The sequence below is a fragment of the Dipteris shenzhenensis genome, chromosome 24 (genome assembly GCF_047967505.1).
Source record: "Dipteris shenzhenensis isolate YYH24624 ecotype China chromosome 24, Dip_SZ_1.0, whole genome shotgun sequence".
Lineage (NCBI taxonomy): Eukaryota > Viridiplantae > Streptophyta > Polypodiopsida > Gleicheniales > Dipteridaceae > Dipteris > Dipteris shenzhenensis.
In genome coordinates this window covers 39,651,531-39,669,683 of record NC_141619.1, presented here as the reverse complement: position 1 = coordinate 39,669,683, position 18,153 = coordinate 39,651,531, and positions in this window count along the sequence as shown.

Sequence of the window (18,153 nt, the reverse complement as noted above, 5' to 3'; positions counted from 1 at the left end):
TTGAGATGAAAAAAATCAATCAAGAGCATTTGTATGAACAGCTTCATCTTGAGCCAAGTCCTGCATGCCAAACAAGTAACTCTATACCTAGTTGATCTCCTATATCATCATCATACTCTGGCATTGTACATTCACCTAAGGCTTGATCTTGTAATTCCCCTTCTTCAATAAAGTCGAGTGATTCTTGATCGTCATCTTCTTCCTCAATATTGTGATCTCCATTTTCCTCTTGTATGATGTCATTATGTGCATCTTCTTCTTGGCTCATATTGTGATCTTCATCTTCTTCGCTAGATCCATTTGGATTAATTGGATCCGACATTGGTAGTGGCATCTCCATATCCATATCTCTATCTCCAAAAATATGTTTACTTCATGGTGCAACTTGGATCATGTACCACCATCTTGCATCAGAATGATTTGGATGAAAAACCACTGATATTGAAGATGGGTGTCAAATGCCATCAATTATATGAATTTATGCTTAAGTAGATACAAACATGTACAAATTGATCTTAAAAAATGAAAGCATTCCATTAATTAAATCATTAGTACACACTTGTTCACAATGCTCAGGAAGAATAAAATTATCACTTTCATCGGTCCAGAGTTTGGTGGAGTCTATCACAAAGAAACCACTACTGTCTTTCCTCAGTGTAGCATGGGGACCGTTGTAAATTGTTCTCTCGGGGGGTCCATCTGGGAAATGTAAGTATACTATGAGAGTTCAAAATGAGGGGCATTTTAATTCTCAAGACTTAGAGAAATATATTTATAGCAGGGGTAATTTTATACACCGTTTTTAAATTAACAGGTAGGGTGTGTTTATTCTCAGATCCAAATTAAAAGTTATTTTTTAAATATTGTGTCATCTAGGATGATGTGTAAGATCAATCCCAATTTGTTGATGGGTAGCTCAAAGTTTTAATGTGCTAACTAGCCCTCGCAGTCATGATAAGCAGATATTGGTGTTGGATTCAGCAACACACACACAGACACACATGCACGCACACACACACACAAACACACACACACACACACACACACAGAGGACTCAAATTCTATCTTTTAAGCTATGCTTTGAGATAGTGGCAATTTAGTAACCTAATGTGAAGCTCTGCAAAGCAGATAAAGAGTGTTTGAAAGATCATATGAATGTGGAATGGGCTTAATGACAATTCTACTACAGGATGTTATTGCAAGCTTCTACTACATTGGTCCCGAGCATGTATAGTTTGAATCTCCAAAAGTTCTCCCACTTGTGTACCTTTTGGGCACGACAAAACTTGACCACTTTAAAGTGGAAAAATAGTACCTCCCTACCCTATATATAACCTAGAACTACATAACCTTTCCCTATATTTATAACCTTCTACATTTCAAATGATAAGAAGCACAAAAAATTATTCATATAACATTGCTTTATGTTACACTAGGAATGATTGTAATTACTTTAAAGAAACATTGAGTTTAGTTTGATGGCATAGCCTCCTAGTTCAAAGCATGTAGACCTTTGTAGTTCACTATTCATGTCCACGTCTATTAGTCTCACTAGCTTGTGCATAATTTGGAACTTTCTTAGACTTCGACATGGCAAGGGAGAGCACAATAGTGCAAGGGCCATTGTAAATAGAATTTTGACTCATAAAAATATAAAGCAAGGTGGTGCAAAGCTATAACATGCTAGTGATGTTGTGACATTCCTACAGGCTAGTATAAAATGGAGGCTCACACTTTATATCTCCTAAAAGGCAGAGATTTTGAATGCTTTTTCTAGGAAGTTAAAGAACAAAATGTGAATAGAGATGTCTTATGGAGCTATGATTCCATTCCTAACACTCTTTCCCTTAATTTTGTTAATGGGTACTCTTCAACACTTAGCACCACTTAGATCATGCTACTATAATTCACGCTTTTAGGGTATGTGGAAGATGTGTTCTAACAAAGCACCCCTTTCATGTTGGGAACATATCACAATAGCTCCATCAAGTGATTGTCATGTTTATGATCCTTCAATCAAAGATGCAACATATCAAGTTCACCATGATCTATTGAGTGATGCTCTTGAAATTTGTGATGTTGTTGTGATCCTTCAAGCAATTGTGATGTTGGTGATCCTTCAAAGTTCAAGCAAAGATGTAGCATATGAAGTTCACCATAATACATTGAGCAATGATTTTGATATAGGAGACAAGTTTTTGTGGTGAATGCTGAGGTTCAAAATATTGATGAGCATGCTAGTTCTTCTCCATCTAAAGTGAAATGTTGTCAAGCATATGACTAACCATACTTTGAAGAATTGATGGAATAACATTATCGAACGAAATTTACAGTTTCAGAAAGGGTTATACTACCAAGAGCTAAGAGATTTGATGTTCAAATTGCTTGATCAAAATCCTAAAGATCTAGATACTCAAATCAATGACATTTAATGCTATAAAGTTTCCGATGAAGGTTGTTGAAGGTGATAGTGTAGTATTCAAGATTTTTGAAATTGGACATGAGGCTACATGGATGAGATGGTTTGTGACAAATCTTGGAGTATGGAGATTCGATGCTAGATCTTAGAGTATTCTAACGATGATCCCATGATGATATTTTTTTATGATCAAATTTCCATTACATTGGAAAGAACCCAAGGATTCAACATCAAAACATTATGGAATTGGGATTGTTAACTATTTCTTGGAGAACATAGTAGATGTATCCTAAAAGGCTTGCCTTGTGAGAATATTGAAATTTTTGTTTGTATGATGTACACCATTGAGTGATGAGGGAGTGTTTGGCCTTTCATGTGTGAACCCTACTTTGATGTTGGTGGTCGTGCCAAGTCTCACTTTGTAATCGTAGCCAACATCGTGGAAGCAAATGATTGGTGGCTTGCAGCTCACGCTTTCCACCTGTACTTGCCTTGCACTTGCCTTCCAGAGTCTCCATGCAACCTTGATGCAACTCCACAGAGCCCTTGCCTGGCCTCTAGCCTACCTTGGCAATGGATACCCCTGCAGCAGCTGGTGAGCTCACTCCTCCATATCCCATCTGCATCGACTGGTCTTGGCTCAACAGCTCTCAGTACATCATAATGGTTAGCTAGTAGTTTCACGATGTCATATATCTAGTTCCATTTGACCTGCCCCTGCATCAGGATCCTTCATTCGACCACTGTGCATAGCTCTCAATAGTACGTTGGCCATGGCAGCAGCTCAGCATTGCGCAATAATTGGCATCACCTAGCTTCCGTTGGCGGCTGGAATTCCGTAGCAACAACAGTGGGAGGTGATAGGGTACAGTGGAGGCTCACAAGAAGATTGCAATGCAATGGTCTAGATCAAGGTAATCCTTGTCTTTCATTTTTTAACGTCCCCTGCTTCTATTATATTAAGGGGTCCAAGGGTATTTGGTAACAAATGTTCTTGAATTCACGATGCCTTCAGATAATCTGCCTTTCAGCCATGAGCTCTCAATTTCTACTATATTCATTGAAATCAAAATACAAACATAAGAAATTAGAAGTGCAATGTGTCGCATTATGCTACTCTTTTAGATCACTCGCTTTAGGTTAGGGGACGAAACTAAGTAGTCTTACAATAAAAGCTCCCAAATCAGAGAGCAACAAGATTTAAATAACTTTTGGGCATAATTTAGTTCATGGTGAGGGGTCAAGCTTTTTCTAGAGGTTCTTGATAGTAATGGTCAATAGTTAGTGTTATTTTGCAAGCTTAGTGTTATTTTACTCTATGCTTCTATGTTTCTATATACCTATTTGAATGCCATATTCTTCTATATGCCTATGTGAATGAATATTTCTATATGTCTATGCTTAGTGTTATTTTACTCTATGCTTCTATGTTTCTATATACCTATTTGAATGCTTATTCTTCTATATGCCTATGTGAATGAATATTTCTATATGTCTATGCTTATGTATACCTATATGAATGCATTTCTATGTTTCATTATATGGTATGCTTCTATGTTTTGGGTTGGTATGCCTTGTCTATATTTATGCTTCTATATGTAACATGCTTCTACATTTCTGTAATTCTATATGATTCTATATGCATTATGCTCTCTCTCCCTCTCTCTCCCTCTCTCTCTCTCTCTCTATATATATATATATATATATGCTTCTACATCTCTATAATTCTATATGCTTCTATGTTTATCTTCCTATATTTCTATAATATGCTTCTACATTGTTATGCTTCTATATTTCTATAATTCTATATGCTTCTATGCTATTTATGGTTTATTCTTTTATTTTATAGGCTTCTATATCTTTATGCTTCTATTTAATAAATGCTTGTCCTTTTATATACCTATGTGAATGCCTATGCTTCTATGAAAATTATGCTATACTTCTATGTAAATTATGCTATGCTTCTATGGAAATTATGCTATACTTCTATGGAAATTATGCCTATGTTTCTTTAGTCTATACCTATGTGAATGCCATTGTTACCACACGGTTTAAGATCTAGCTCATATTGTTTCATTGGGTCTATGTTTCTATCAAAATTATGCCTATGTTTCTATATGCCTATGCTTGTTTAGTCTATGCTTCTATGGAAATTATGCTTCTTTTCCATTGATGAATGCCTATGTTTATGCTTGTTCATGTTTCTATATGCTTCTATATCTTTATGCTTCTATGCTATTTATGCTTTATGTTCCATATCTATATGCTTCCATATCTTTAAGTTTTTACGGAAATTATGCCTATGCTTCTATATGCCTATGTTTCTAAAGTCTATGCCTAGTTTCTATTGTCTTTCTATATGTCTATGTTTCTATATGTCTATGCTTCTTTACTCTATACCTATGTGAATGGCATTGTTTATGCTTCTATGCTTCATTAGATTTCATTGGGTTTAAGATGTAGCTCATACTGTTTCATTGGGTCTATGTTTCTATGGAAATTATGTCTATGCTTCTTTGGTCTATGCTTCGTAGGAAATTATGCTTCTATGCCATTGATGAGTGCCTATGTTTATGCTTGCCTATGTTTCTATATGCTTCTATATCTTTATGCTTCTATGCTATTTATGCTTTATGTTCCATATCTATATGCTTCCATATCTTTATGCTTCCATATCTACATGCTTCCATATCTTTATGCTTATATGGAAATTATGCATGTGCTTCTTTGTGCCTATGTTTCCATATGCCTATGTTTCTTTAGTTTATACCTATGTGAATGCCATTTTTTATGCTTCTAATTGGAAATACTTCATTTCTCTCTCGAAGCTAGACATAAAGAAACATTGTAATAGTCTTTTTTTGATACTATTCTCATTTTAAAAACTTTTTTCTAATATAAATTTTGTGGTTTCATTGAAAAAAAAGTGAGTGTACACACACACACATACACCCACATATAATAATTTTATTGTTTGCAAAACTGCAGGATTTTGTTACAATGTTAGGGTGTCAAAATGGAAGTGCAACTTCTGCAACCAAGTCTTTACAAGATCGGCCATGAGGATAAGAAAACATTTGATTGGCGATGAAGATAAACTAATAAAGAGATGTGAGGGACCAAATGTCAAATCCGTTGTTGGCATCCTATAAGGCATTAGCAATGCATAAAGTTGAATCACCCGTGTACAAGCTAAAGATGTAAATGAGCGAATATTTACTATGTGCAACTATTCTAATGGAATTTGACAATGATTTAGACCATGGATGTTCTAAATCATTCAATTGCTGGTTCCTTGCATATTTATTTGAGTCCAAATGTTTTAGATTGCTTGTAGCATGAACGAATGCATTTAGATCCTTTGACTAATTTTGTGGAATGGTTAAGATTGAGAAGTAGAAGGTGGGAGAGAAAGACCTGCAAGCTGCCATGTGCATGTAAGCAATGCTAACTACTACGCTAGTGTGTGTGAAATACCGACTTTTGTGTACAGAGCATGATGTCATGAAAGATCATAGTGCAGATAGATGCTTACTCAAGAAAGAGCCAGATGTGGAAAAAGGCAATTTGCCATCCCATGCTTAGGTCCCTAGGCAGATTATCATGTCTATAACCATCCAATTATGTCAAGAGGGGGAAAGAATATTGGATGGTTGCTCCATCTCGAGGTCTAGCTTACTTACTGAACATTGGCAGAATAAGAATGAGTGAAATGATTTCTCTATGTAACACATATCTGGGTAATGGCCATCTTGGGTGGTTAGATAAACGCTGGTGCAAACATGATTTTGGATGAAATAGTCACATACCACTAGTCTCAAGTTGTAATTGAAGAAAGAACCATGGGTCTAGAACCCCTAGGCGAGCAATCAACAACTATGGAAAGTTGTTCGCAAAGTGCAACTGCACATAGTAGCGGTGGTGGATCCCTTGCACAGTCGGCAAGTTGCTTGAATGTGCATATGGAAAGAGGACAATGCAGTAATGTGCCTCATTTGAATGCCCATTTACATGTATAACAACAATCCTTAGAAGCTTCCTTCAAAACACAACATATCGAGAAGGCGCAACAAGATGTGTTTGAAGCTATTTGTCACATGGGATATCAGTTGAGCATGGTGCAAAGCCCAAATTGGAAAAAAGCCATGGCCTCTCTCACTAAAGCTAGCCTAGGTTTCACAATGCCTAGTTACGATGCTATCCATAATAGCATGTTGGATGCCTACTACGGTAGGATGAAAGAGGAGATGCAACAAGTGGTTTATGATGGCATTGAGAAAACTGCTTGGGGAGGTCACTATGTATAAACCCTCTATATCACGTGCGTTCAAGGCCTATTTTTAAAATTCCGTTATCTATAAAATTTTCATTAATAAAATGTACCCCTTTTCTATACAAATCTGTAAAATTTTCCCAAAACTATTTTAAATAGTCCCTTATGTATATTTATTTCTATAAATTTTAGAAATAAAAACCCTTCTGTTGAACTCACGTGATAGGACATATGATGAGTGACCCCCCTAAGGATAACTGCTTGCACCATCATATGAAATGGAAGAATGTTAGCAAGCAGCCCTTGATTAACGTCATGGTTATGATGTTTAAAGGGAAGGCTTTTCAACAGTCGATTGATACAAGCGGTGAGGCTAAGACGGGAGACTTTAGTAGAGCAGTCAAGTAGATGTAGTGAAGATATCGGTCCTGACAATATTATTCAGCTGATTACTGATAATGCCAAGAATTATCAAAAGGATGGGAAAATTGTAAATCACAGATATTGACGTATTTGGGCATTGCCATGCTCGTGCCACTGTCTGGACAGTCTTGGAGGATTGGTACAAAACACTTAAGACAAACTTCTTCAAAGTTGCTATGGATGAGGCTTGAAAGGTCCTATTGTACTTTCTTAACCATGAGCGATTACTGGTGTTATGGATAGATTTATCTAAGGAAAAAGACATTAATATGTGTGTGTGTTTGTATGTGTGGCAATAGTATAATAAAATATGGTGTGCAGAGGGCCCAGGGTTAAGGTGGCAGGGCATGACCATGTGCCACCCTTCCACATAAGAGGACCCATAAGGTGTGTTGTACATAATCCATGGTAGTAATATTATAAAATGTAAGGTGGCATGGCTCCTCCATGTGCCACCCCTCTACCTAGGCTGCATTTAGTGAGATATGGCTCAAAGTCCATGGGAGAAGTAATATAAAATAGGTGGAGATGGATATTATATTGGGTTATTCCCTCCATATAGGATAGGCCCATGTGGGGGAGGTATAGATAGTCCAAGGATGCAAGTTAAATAATGGGGAAAGTAGGATGAGGTGGCAAGATTCCTTGTGCCAACCCTCCACTTGTCCTCTAGAGGTTTGAACATATTATAAAATTGGGAGAGACTGAGTATCATAGACTTGAGATATGGGGCTTGATTTATGTGGAAAAATGAGGCAAAGGGTTGTTGCACACAATTGAGAGTATGTAACTGCCTAGCCCACATGGGAGACTTTTCCACACACACCATACATGTGGGAGGATGCATTTATTGGGAGAGAGGCCCTCTCTTGGCTATAAAAGGAGGGGGCTATTCCTTGATGAGACACGCTCATTCTTGTAAAGCCACCTAGCTAGTACTTTGATTTCCCCCTTCCCTTCCTTTCAAATAAAGCATGGTCCTCTTCCCTTGACGTCTCTATCTTTACATTCCTCCTCCTGTCATGTACACGCTTCTCTTCCCCCTCTCCCTTTCTCCTTGTGTCATAGTCTCCCTCTTCATTCCCTCCCCTTCTAATTCCTTTTCCCCTCCCATGATAACATTTCACCCTCACGTTCTCCTTTCCTCTATGGCCCTCGAGCATCGCCATGCTTAGCCTCTGCCTCTAGTCCTGATTTCTTTTCCAGCTAATAGAAATAATGTGCCTGCTGGGATCGAAATCTCCACGGCTAGTGGTATGAAATCTGTTACTCCTACGACTGGGTGCGGCACTGCGGCCTCTTCCATGCATAGTTCTCTTCTTTTGTGCCTCTAAACTATGTGCCTCTGTATCTCTACGACTGCAAAACCTCCCTGCTTCTGCACTTTCAGTGTGCCTACTTTTTGCCCATGATTCCTATGTGTATTCTGGCCGGCGAATCTTCTGCTCGTACTGGTCGCATCTGCAGAACTGTATCATCTGTGCTCCTTCAGAGTTCCTGTGCGTGCATTTGATTCGCGCGTCTACTGTGTTTACCCGTGCGATAGTTTTTTGGGCTCCTACATCTTCTGGTCATGGATAGTTTTCTCGCTTCGCGCGTCTACTGTGTTCACCCACGCAACAGTTTTCTGGGCTACTACATCTTCTGGTCACGGACAGTTTTCTGAGTTTCTGCAAAACTGTAACAACAGATCCCGCACCCCCCCTCTCTCTTCTCTTCTTCTCTTTCTCTTCTCCTTCTCCTCTCCTCTCCTCTCTTTTTATTAAAGAGTAGGATTTGAACCCAAGACCTCCCCTTCACAAAAGGGAGACTTATCATTGGGCCAATAAGTTGAAAGTGATGAAAATGTAATGATTTTTGTTTATATATTGAAATCTCGAGAACTGTAACTCTCTAACCATGGGGAGTTTACTCTTGCTGTAAAAAGCAAAAGTGCTTCATTTCATGTGCTCTATTCACATCTCCTGCTAGATCACCGATTCAAAACTCTTCCAAGTCCATTTCACGGATGCATGCCACATGAGGAGGGTGGATATTTATGTCACTTCTCAACGCGTTTAAGGATTTGGTGCCTGGTCCTCTGCACCTTACGGCTACCAATGCACGAGATCTCTTCCTTGATCTTCATGTTGACCTTCAATGGCTGATTGTCCAGTGCATTGTTCAAGGAGATGATAGGTGGGACGATACACCGTGGATGATTCATGGTGAAGAACTACTGATACGCTGGGAGAACTTTGATTTTAATTCTATTCATTGTGCGGTGATCAAACTACTTGCTGCTTCAGAGGTAATTAAAACGGTGTCCTTCATCGAAGGGTGGGATGCTCCCCAAGCTTGGGGGGAGATTTGGCACATCTGCTTATGAATTCCTGTGGATAAGCTCATCCTGAATGGTTTATTCTCAATCTCACTACAAAGGTTTCTAGGCCTCGGCTATGGTTGGTAATGTTTCCACCAAGGAATCCATTTGTACCTAATCAAACTTTTGTGCCTCATTTCAAGCTTCAAGTTGTAATTCTTTTTGGTCTAAAGATAAACTATCAACAAAGGATTGCAAGTTTATTTGGTGCTGAACGTTTGGCTCAAGTGTTGAATTCTCCCCACCCTCTCCTTCTACCTATCTTGGACTACCGAGAAACTTGGGATGTCCGAATTTTAGTCTTGGTGTGATGACATCTTGGATCCTTCAATTTGATGGAGCTTACAAACCTTCGACCAAGGCTGCCGGTGTGGGTGTGAAGCTCACTTCACTTGGGTGGTGAGGAGTATTGTTATAGCAAGTCTGCACTTGCAAGTATATGCAACCAAGCTGAGTATTCGGCACTCATTTTTGGGCTACAAAAGGCACAAGAGCATCACGTCAAGCAACTTGAAGTGCAAGGAGATTCTCAACTATGTGTGAACAAGTTAGTGGAAGGTGGAATGTGCAGAGCAAAGGCTTGGTTCCACGACATCAACAAGCATTGGAACTTTGCAACCAATTTGAAGAGGTAAAAATTCAGCATATCCCTCGACCTCGAAATCTAGTTGCTAATTTCTTAGCATGTGAAGCTTGTACTTTAATCACGCATGACGCGAGTGGAAGCACCACCCCAACAAAGCCACAAGCCATGAAGGAGGGTGATCATTTGTAAGGAATGCAAAGGTTGTGGTCATCATGAAACTAAGTGTTGGGCGTATTTGATATGAGTTTACCGACTTTGAAAGATCATCAGAAAGGTCCTCAAGGACATTTCTCAAAAGAAGGATGCCAGACCGCACACCCCTTGAAGAAATAGCATGGTGACTACAAGAACTAGAAGAAGCTGAAGGTGATGTGCAAGCTCTCCAACTGTTGACATTTGTCATGGCATTCTTGTTTGCCTTGATGAACAACCTCATGCAGCGCCGTGTCTCTAGCCCTCGCTTGTAAAGATGGATGTGATATCATGAGGGTTGGTCCTTTTAAGATTGTCTATGTGCTATTCTATGCTGAAGATTCTTCCCGTGTGGTATTTCACAATACACCAGTCACACCCTACCCTGCCTATGTGTGCTTTGTGGATGCATCTTCACCGATTTTCACTTCAAGCTTCCTCTTTCTATTGTTTGTCCATAGATAAGCCTCATCTTGCCTCTCTCTTTTCCATCTTCCAAGCATGGCTGACATTCCTGTGTTTTGTCGATGGGTGGAAGAAAATCCAAATGAGTATCTTGTGGCCTTCAAGCACTGTTGGGTTTCTCTCAACTTTCTTACTGAAGACAGATGGCTGTTGGTTCTTCCCACATTTTTAGAGGGTTTGGCTCAAGTGTGGTATGAGGAGCAGGCCGACGATGTTCGCCAAAGCTAGCCAAGGTTGACAACAGTGATGATTGAGTATTTCGACAAAGAAGAGGAGCCGGAGAATGTGTACCTACAGGTGGCAAACTTGAAGCAGTCAGAAGGTGAGACGGCGAGTCGATATGTGGATTGAGTGGCCGTGCTCTTGGACCATTTGATTGCCACGTAGGAGGACAATGTTGGATTTCGAGTTGGAATGACTCAGCATGTGCTGCGCTACCTTGTAGTAGGAGCAAGTGATGAATTTCGCCTCAAGCTTAAATGGGAGAATCCAGAAACTTCGCATAGTGGCCTCCACAAAATCCATCATGATCATGCTTCAATACCTTAGGCACTTCATCTGCATCAATGGCCCATCTTAGTACCCCATCCATGCCTTGACGTATAACACCCCATCAAGGAGGGTGTAGCACCTACCATCTCTGCGGATCTTCTTTCTCTCATAGCTAGTACTTTCTGGAGGAAAGGAGAAAGCAATCAAAAACCTATAGATACCACCATACCATGGATCCCCAACTTCTATGGCTACTACAAGGGTTACATCGAGGCACTCCTCTAAATCAATCAAAGCATTCTTCAAGTTGGAACAACCCCCTTTTACAATTTTGAAAGAAAAATCATATTCTTGTAGAACTGCCAACCATTTGGCCAACCGACCCATGGGATTTGGTGATTGAAGAACCTGCTTTTCAAGACCAGTGCTAGTGAGTATAATGAAGGACTTTCTAGCCACATAATGCTTAAATTTCTCAATGCATAACACCAAAGACAAGGCATGCTTGTCAGCCTCTGAATAGCATCGCTCAGTGTCGAGCAATTATCGAGAAGCAAATCGAATGGGATACATGAACCGATCCTCCCCTTACTGGAGAAGAATACCTGCCAGAGTGTGCTCACCAAACCCAGGATTTGATATAGAAAGTCTTTGACAAATCTAGATTGCATAGAATGGGTTCTAAAGCCAGAGCATTCTTGATAATTTGTGCAAACTTATGATCACAATCCTCATCCCAAGAGAAATCAACCCCATCTTTTAATAGCATAGTCATGGGTCATGTCAAAGCAGCATATTCATCAATGAAGCGACGATAGTATCCTGCTAGATTGACAAATGAGCGTACCTGACGTTTGGTTGTTGGCAGGGAGAGCTTGAGGATGGCTTCTACCTTCTCGGGGTTAGGCTTGACGCCCTCAGATGAGACAATATGTCCTAGTAACCTCCCTTGAGTGGCTCCAATGGTGCATTTCTCAGGGTTGATACTGCCATTTGCATCATTGACCCTTTGGAAGGCCAATCTAACCTTCATGATGTGCTTCTTATGTGACGAGAATATACAAAAATCATCCAAAAACACTTCCAAGAAATCCCCCAAATAAGGAGCAAACACCATCTGCATAAATCTTTGAAAGTTAGCAGGAGCATTGGTGAGGCCAAATGGCATTACTTTGAATGCAAATGTCCCCCAGGGTGTGGCAAATGTGGTTTTAAGCACATCTTCTTCGGCAATTCTGATTTGATAAAACCTAGAGTAACCATCACAGAAAGTATACATCTCATGACTACTTACCTATTTAAGAATGAGGTCTTGAAAGGGAAGAGGATGATGATCCCTCTTGGTGGCTGCATTGAGTTTCTTATAGTCGATGCAGACCCGCCACTTGTTGTTTTTCTTTGGGGTGACTACCACTAGTGAAACCCATTCAGTATTGTGAACCGGAACAATAAACCCAGCTTCTACAAGTTTCTGCAACTCTGAGTGCAAAGCATCTGTCTGTAGGGGCCCTAATCTCCGATACTTCTGAGCCACAGGCTTCGTATCAGGCTTTAGCTCTATCTTGTGCTCTATGGCAGTCACATGGTGAAGGTGGTGGTAGCTAATTGCAAAGAGGTCAGGGAAATATTTGAACATTTCTAGGAATTTGCCTTTCTCACTTGGAGTGAGGTTTGGGGAAAGCATAGATTCAAGTTGTTGAGGACTAGTTGTTACCTTTTCTACAGGTGGCGGGGTCAGAGACACCCCCATCATGTAAACTTCCTCCTTTGAGAATTCCTCCTCCCGTCCAATTCTTCAATTGATTCAGACACCGAGGATGAGAGAGTATCACTGTCTTGCTCCTCTTCTTCTTCTGGTTCCGTGGCACCGGGTTGCACCGGGATCTTCTCCTTAGAAGCACCAAAAGACTTGTGTCCTGTCTTCCAATAGCTGACTGCACCACTCTTTCTCAACTATGGTCTCCCGAGTATGGCTGGGTAACTCTTGCCTGTATCTTCAATGTCCACTACATAGAAATTGATGGTGGTGGTCAACCCATTGACAGTGATGGGCAAATCCTCAATGACTCCCAGGGTGGTGAGTTGTCAACCATCTGCTACCTTTATTCAAGTGGAGGAACACCTTGTACATTTCAAATTCAATTTCTTCATGATTCGGGGCACCATGATATTAAATGCAATGCCCCCATCAACACACACATTTTTGACACGGCAATTATCTATGATGACATCGATTGTAGTTGTGCTATGCTTTGATAACAGATTGGACCACGAAATGGATAAGAAGTCTCTGCCACTATGGGCCGGTCCATATAAAGTCATCAAGGAATGCAGCAATGGGTCTGTACAAGTTCAGGAGCTGCATGAACCATATGGCAAGAAGGCGATCAACAAGCGTTACCTCAAGCCTTTCTTTGTGCGTGATGGACCCAAGCATGGAAATGTTGTGCATTCCCTGCCTGGGGGGGGGAAACTGTTATGGATAAATTTGTCTAAGGAAAAAGGCATTAATATGTGTGTGTGTGTTTGTATGTGTGGCAATAGTATAATAAAATATGGTGTGCATAGGGCCCAAGGTTGAGGTGGTAGGGCATGACCATGTGCCACCCTTCCACGTAAGAGGACCCATAAGGTGTGTTGTACATAATCCATGGTAGTAATATTATAAAATGTAAGGTGGCATGGCTCCTCCATGTGCCACCCCTCCACCTAGGCTGCATTTAGTGAGATATGGCTCAAAGTCCATGGGAGAAGTAATAGAAAATAGGTGGAGATGGATTTTATATTGGGTTATTCCCTCCATATAGGATAGGCCCATGTGGGGGAGGTATAGATAGTCCAAGGATGCAAGTTAAATAATGGGGAAAGTAGGATGAGATGGCAAGAATCCTTGTGCCAACCCTCCACTTGTCCTCCTAGAGGTTTGAACATATTATAAAATTGGGAGCGACCAAGGGAGTATCATAGACTTGAGATATGGGGCTTTATGTGGAAAAATGAGGCAAAGGTTTGTCGCATACAATTGAGAGTGCATAACCGCCTAGCCCACACGGGAGACTTTTCCACACACACCATACATGTGGGAGGATGCATTTATTGGGAGAGAGCCCCTCTCTTGGCTATAAAAAGAGGGGGCTACTCCTTGATGAGACACGCTCATTCTTGTAAAGCCACCTAGCTAGTACTTTGATTTCCCCCTTCCCTTCCTTTCAAATAAAGCATGGTCCTCTTCCCTTGATGTCTCTATCTTTACATTCCTCCTCCCGTCATATACATGCTTCTCTTCCCCCTGTCCCTTTCCCCTTGTGTCATAGTCTCCCTCTTCATTCCCTCCCCTTCTAATTCCTTTTCCCCTCCCATGATAACATTTCGCCCTCATGTTCTACTTTCCTCTATGGCCCTCGAGCGACGCCATGCTTAGCCTCTAGCCTCTGGTCCTGATTTCTTTTCCGACTAATACTCGGCATATTCAGGAATCATCAGCCTACAAGTCACCCGCTAGAGCTTTTAATGCCAGGTGAAATGCATTTTGGCACAAACTACATAATGATGGAGTGGTTGTTAAAGTAGTACGCTCTTGTAACCGAGATGCTATTTAACACAAAAGCCATAGAGTGGATAGCCGAGGCACACTCAACCAACTCTCGTAACAAATTTGGAGACCTAAAGGCATTGGTTAATAACCCAACATTTTGGAAGAGGGTATCCAATGCAGTGGAAGCTATGATGCCAATTTGGTTTGAAATCCGGAGGTTGCATGTGAAAGGGCCAAGCATGGGAAGTGCTTATATGGCATGGTGGACTACTACTGAGAGGGATGTTTTAAAGGAAGATGCGAGGCCAGGTGAAGGTGGATATAGCATGACTAAATGAACTGCATTGCAAAAGATGGTGCGAAAATTATGGAATCAAGCTCACAACTCTTTGCACTATGCTGCCCACATATTAGATTCGCAATGGTGGGAATATCACATAGAGACTGATGTACAGATAATGCAATCGTGGCATGATCTTCTTGGACATTTCTTTGAGGATAGGACAGAGTATGCCTCTGTTGTTAGGGAACTATCAACTTTTTGAAATAGAGAAGGACTGTTTGCCTACCCAAGAATGAAAGAATTAGCAAAAGATATGTCAGCATGGAGATGGTGGGAAGAGTGTGGAGCATCCATGCCTCATTTGCAAGCCTTGGCCATGAAGGTGTTGTCGCAACCTTGTAGCAACTCCTCTAGCAAACACAACTAGAGTATCTATAATTTTGTGCATTCTGTCACAAGAAACCGCTTGACATCAAAAAGATTGAAAAAGCTGGTTTGCCTCTATGTGAATGGTTGAGTGCTTGACGATGTGAAAGGGGTATGTAGCAATGGTGATATGCCAAAGTGGGTACACACAGATCTTCCAGGTCCCTTGCATGATGCCCCTGTACTAACTCACCATGAGCCGAATTCTAGTGACTTAGAAGAAGAGATATTGGTGTGATGGCTAGTTATATCTGATAAATGTTGCAATTGCAATTCTTTTAACATGTAATCCTTCTGAAATGTAATTTATTTAAAATGCAATTCTTTTAAAATGCCACTTAAAATGTAATTCTTTCACACTGCAAACCTTTTAAAATGTAATTCTCTTAAAAATGAATTTATTTGATATGCAAAAAATGGTTCTGATGGTGGCTAAAGTGATGGAAGACTAGCCCTTGATGAAATTATAAATCTTTCCAAGCACACTTTGTAGAGGGAGCATAAACCCCATCAAAGTGTTTGTGAAAGATTTATAATTTCAATGAGACCTTTGAACCAGAGGCTAGAAAAAAGGTCTCAAGGCAGTTTAGCACAGTGTCTCCACTGACCTGGGGTCATTTGCCGGGGTGAGGTTTATGTCTCCAGCAAATTGTTTGTTTGTTCCCTTCTAGCCGAATACCCATGATGTTCCCTTTTTCCACTTCTCTTTGAATTAGCCATCCTATCGCTATGGCAAAGAGCAGAGGCAAAAGAGGACATCCTTGTCTAATAGATCTCTTTAAAGGTAGAACATTTGAGTTTTTCCATTAACTTCCACTTTTGCTTTTCCCCCTTGTAGCAATGCATTAACATAGCTCCTGAAGACGGGTTCGACAATTCCCATGTCCTATAAGGATTGGAGGATAAAAGCCCATTCCATTCTTTCATAGGCTTTGTCGAAGTTGACTTTCATGAAACAAATGTCTTGCCCATGCTCTTCCGTGTACTCCAGTCCTTCCCATAGTGTGAGAATTGCTTCCAAAATGTGTTTCCCTTGTATAAATCCTATTTTCTCCTCTCTAATCCATACCTTTTGCCTCCTCTCTAATCCATACATGCATTTTTTATTTTAGCCTGAGTGCCAGAGCCTTGGCAAAAATTTTGTAGCAGGTGTTAAGCATTGTGAGTGCCTCCAATTTTTGAGTTCCTCCTTCAGCCATCCTTTTGGGTTAGCTTTATCATTCCTGTGTTAATTCTAGACTCAAAAGATCCTTTTGCTACCATTTCTTGCCAAAGCAACATGAGATAGGGGTTTAGAATCTCCTAGTAGACTTTAAAAAATTCGATTAGAAGGCTATCTTCCCCTAGGGTCTTTCCCTTGGCCATTTGATTTACTACTATCTTCAATTCCTCCATTGTGATCTCCCTTTCCAGAAAGGTCGTGTCAAATCATGTGGGTGTTTTGAGATAACTCAGTGATCCATAGTTATAACTGTTAGTACATAGTTTTTTGGAAGAACAGATATTTATGCTTGTTCACCTTCCCTCAAAATGGATTGTATGAGGGTTTTGGGGAAAGAGGAATGTTAAAGATAGATTTGCCACAGCTTATACCCCCTTTCCAACTTATATTTGGTTAATTGTATCACAAAGACTTTATATTTTGCAATGCTAATGTATGTATCTATAGTACATTTTGATCCCTTTGTGTGGAAAAAGATAAGACTTGGAAGTTAAGGGATTTTGGAAAGTTTCATATGAGATGGGTGTGATTTTTGGAGTTATGAAGGGTGGATTTGAGGTGATCCAAAAGTTTTGAGGAAAGAATGAATTAAGGGTAATGAAGTAATATGATTCTAAATGTGTCAATGATATTTGATTGAAGTATGGAAAAGGGTAGTAGAATTGTAGGATGAACACACACTAGCCTAACCATTGTGAGCTAAGAAAAATCTCATGACTAATGGTTATGCTTGGCTTTGATTAGCGGGCCTCTTTGTGGCACAAGGATTTGATGGATCTTGCATATGTGGATCCGCTACCTGCCCCATCACTTGGATGCCAGGCCATTATGACTATGCTAAATAAAAGAGTCTATGCCCTAGATATGCAGGAAATCAAAGAACACCTTGAATCAAATAAATTACTAGTTATGCAACTTTCCATCAATGATTGGTGCAGAATCTTGGTAATTGGAAAGGGCAATACATACAAAATTTTGGAGGTTATCAATTAGTTATCTCTGTCGTTGGACCAGTTAATGGAGGAGGATAATGTTGCTTTGGTGGAATTTGCGGAGAAGTCTCCCGACACAATGAGGAACCTCTTCATATAATCTAATCTCCCTCCCCCAATGGGGCCTTTGTCCCTTGAAAGTCTGGGTTTGAAGTGTTTTTATTTACCAGAAGGGTACTCCTCCAGCACAACACAGCACAGTTTCTGTGATCTTGAGGGTCTCTCAGAGGATGTACAAGAGACAATATTCTCAGATCAACTTATGTCTATAGTAGTCACTCTAAAAAAGAGCCCTACAAATACATATATTAATCCTTTTTTCCCTCCACGAGTGTTGGAAGTTGAATTGTTGGCATATGATAACAAAGTTTGGGAATTTCACGATATGAATTTATTAGCACCGTTTGCACTAGACATGTGGCTTTTTCTAGGCTAATCTTGTTGAATCATCTAAAACATTGAAAATGGAAGCAAAAAGGCAGG